This window comes from Echinops telfairi, unplaced genomic scaffold, assembly GCF_000313985.2.
Source record: "Echinops telfairi isolate 266 unplaced genomic scaffold, ASM31398v2 ScPeMD7_6;HRSCAF=24_0, whole genome shotgun sequence".
NCBI classification, from domain to species: Eukaryota; Metazoa; Chordata; class Mammalia; order Afrosoricida; family Tenrecidae; genus Echinops; species Echinops telfairi.
This window is the reverse complement of record NW_022103902.1, coordinates 13,085,830-13,089,030: the sequence shown is the minus strand read 5'-3', so window position 1 is coordinate 13,089,030 and position 3,201 is coordinate 13,085,830. Positions and strand designations below refer to the sequence as shown.

Below are 3,201 nucleotides of genomic sequence, written 5' to 3'. Positions count from 1 at the left end.
TTTGACTTTCCTCCTGTCCCACTATCATGCTCAATCTTCATTTGGGTTTCAGTAATTCCTCTTGGTTACATTACCCTTGATCATGCCCTACCAGGAATCCTACACTCTCCTCACCACCGATTTGGATCACTTGTTGTTCCCTTGTCCTGGGGTTTGTTAGCACGAGGTGTAGAATATTTTTGTTTGTTCATTTAGGGAATATTATGTTTAAATGAGGTTGGCACATATTGAATTGTATGCATTTTAGTTTATCCTGTTAGGTACAGATGTGATATTATTAATGTTTTGTTTAAAAATTACATATGGCTAAAGAGTTATGTAAAAGAGTGGAGTGGTCTGTGGCAGTTACATAATCTCCCATCAACTTGAGCGAAGGTGTGGAGTCTAACCTGTCAATCAGGCCACAGGGTAACACCCACCGGGAGGTTTCTTGAAACTTCCTCTTTTTCTCTAGGGAGGAGGACATACTCTCTCTCTGCTAAACATTCCTGATGAGAAGCCACATGGAGCCACACTGACACTGATGGCATCCAGAGTCCTGGAGCTGGAGGAGCCAGGTGGAGACCCATGCCAGCACTGTGATGCTTTTACAACCACTGGATTCACAAGACTTTCCACCCACTGGCCTGTGATCTTCTTGAATTCTGTATCATTGCATGTGTTGGGTGAGTCTGAAAAGAAACTTTTTGACTGCTATTGGCCATATGGGCTAATATTGAATCTATGGACTTGATGTGGACTGGGCTGGATGTTTTCTTAATATACAATTTCTCTTTGATATAAAGAGCTCTCTTATACACATATGAGTGTCTCTGAATTTGTTTCTATAGTCAACCCAGACTAACACAAGTTCTGATGGTAATTTGGGGTGACAACAGCATATACAGCTGTTCCTTGTAGTTTGTGGCAGAGAACTATTGGTGAATAACAGAGCATACTTAGGATTCTGCAGAAAACCTCTATCATCATCAAGAGATTGCCGTATTTCCTTTTGAACAATAGTTGTTTGCCTATTACTAGGCCTTGCAGAGGTTGAACCCCTGAACATGGACCAATAAATTTTCCAGTCCTGAAATAGGTGTAGTCTTTACCACAGAGTCATAACATTGGGTGTGCAAAGCAGCACTAGATTATTAGATGGAAGTCATGAAAATGAGATTGGTCTTGAGCAGAACCTGAAGGCACAAGTGTGTTCCCTGAAGCAGTGACCCCAGTGTACCTGCTCTCCACCTCTGTTGATGCCCTTCCCTCTTACAGTCTGCACCTATGCCATTACTGGAGTGCCTCACCATCATTTAATCAAAGAAGAAATCACTTGAGCACGTTTCATAGAGGTTCTGCATGATATGCTGTCACCACCTGAAAGTGAACAGTGACAACACTTTAATACTTTTCTGGGATCTCGTTGTAAAACATCAGTGAAGGGAAATACTTCAGTGGGAAAATTTCGAGCACCCATTTTTTCCTTATCTTGGAAGGAAAAATGTCCACAATGCAATTATATACTGATTCCTGGGCTGAATTCATGCTTTGAGTGAATGGTCAGGGACTTTGAAGGAACAAGATAAGAACGTTCATGAAAAACTGGCATGGAGAAAAGATATGTAGTGTTTTCTGAATAGACCATGAAAGTAAAGATATTTGTGTCTGGAGAATGTAGTCCTAAGGATGACCTCAGCATGGGAGGATTGTAAAGGATGATGGGTCCCAGTCAGCTGCTTTCTCCAGCCACTCCTGTCCTTGCCCCATGTCTATGGTGTCGGGCATGGTCATGCATGGGCTCAATAACACACAATTCTATTAAGCGTTCTTACTTGACTAATCTTTGCTGAGTGCTCCCTCTACCAGCATCAGAGACAAAAACTGAGTCCCAATAAGGCACCACTCCTTCGAGGGATCAGCTGGCATCCTGGTGCTTGCTTGATTACATCGAATCATTTGTATCATAAACAAGGCAGCATACTGTTCTTACTGAGGTAAATACTAACTCTGGGTATAGACTTTCCCTCTCTACACACAGCACCTCTGCCAAAATCCCATCAATTGACAGAATCCATCATTTTGGTGCTGTTTGTGGTGCACAAACAGCAGGGCCTGAACTCATTCCTCTCACTTCCAGTTTATACGGAATTCATTGTTTTAATCATGTTCTTCATCATCTTGAAGCAGAAGAATGGAATTATGCTGTCTTGTAGGTAATACTTTGCAAGGCTGGGACATTGATCCTCAGGAGGCTTTATATTCTTGGACCCAATGTAAGGTGCTGTTAGCCCCATTGGCAGCAACCAAGGGCCATGGAAACAAGATGTGGAGTTGGGAGTAGCACCCTCACTTTTACCCTTAGTGTTGTACTCACAAAAAAACAAAAACAAAAATGTCCTCCTATCACATAATCCTATATTCTGTGGGTTTAAAGGTCTTTGTTCCAAATAGAGGTATCATCCCACCAGGAGAAACAATAGTAAATCTATTGAACTAGAAATTGGAAATGATACCTGGCTACTTCAGGTACTATATATCCCTGTATCAAGACACACAAAAAAGGGAACTCAGAGTGATATTACATATTGAAGATAAAAAAGAGTGTGTCTGTGCTCTGGAAATCCCTTAGGATGTCTCTTAGTACTACCCTGCCTTGTGATGGAAGTCAATGGACAATTGTAGCAATACAATCCGACATGACTTCTAATGGCCCAGACCCTTCCAGATTGAAGGATGGTTTCTTCCTGGGAGCCAGAGAATTACTATCCACAGAGGTACTTGCTGAGAGCAAAGCGACTGTGTAGGGTGGTAGAAGAATATGGTTCTAAATATTTGCAACTATGTGGGGTCAAAATAAGGACTCATTATTATGAGTATTTTTCCCTTGATTTGTTATGCTTGTGTTGCACAAAATACATAAATAAAGGGACTTGGAAAAATGTGTAAAAATTACATTAAATTTTAAAATCATTTTTCCAGTATTTTATGAAATAAATGTGTGCTTTCCTCTGTATCCCAGTCCTAATTAAAAATGTCAAGGTGTAAATGGGCTTAGTGCATACAAAGGGATCTGATTTACCCACACTCTCAGTCATTGGCAGAGAATAATTAAACTTACTTTTTTTTTCCTTTGAAAAATGTAGAAAGTAGCTCCAATACAGTACATTAAAGTCATTGTCAGCACAAATACCACATATATCCAAACATGTGGGTAGCAGC

The 3,201-nt window shown here is 40.6% G+C and overlaps 1 protein-coding gene across 1 annotated transcript in view; it reads right to left on the bottom strand.

Annotated features, from left to right (window-relative positions):
* LOC123521236 (OX-2 membrane glycoprotein-like) overlaps positions 1-3,201 on the bottom strand; it is a 23,623-nt gene extending 20,422 nt beyond the window's left edge. The window contains exon 1 of the mRNA XM_045286150.1: positions 3,101-3,201. The gene's annotated coding sequence lies outside the window, so the exon portion shown is untranslated. The remainder of the gene's footprint in view (positions 1-3,100) is intronic.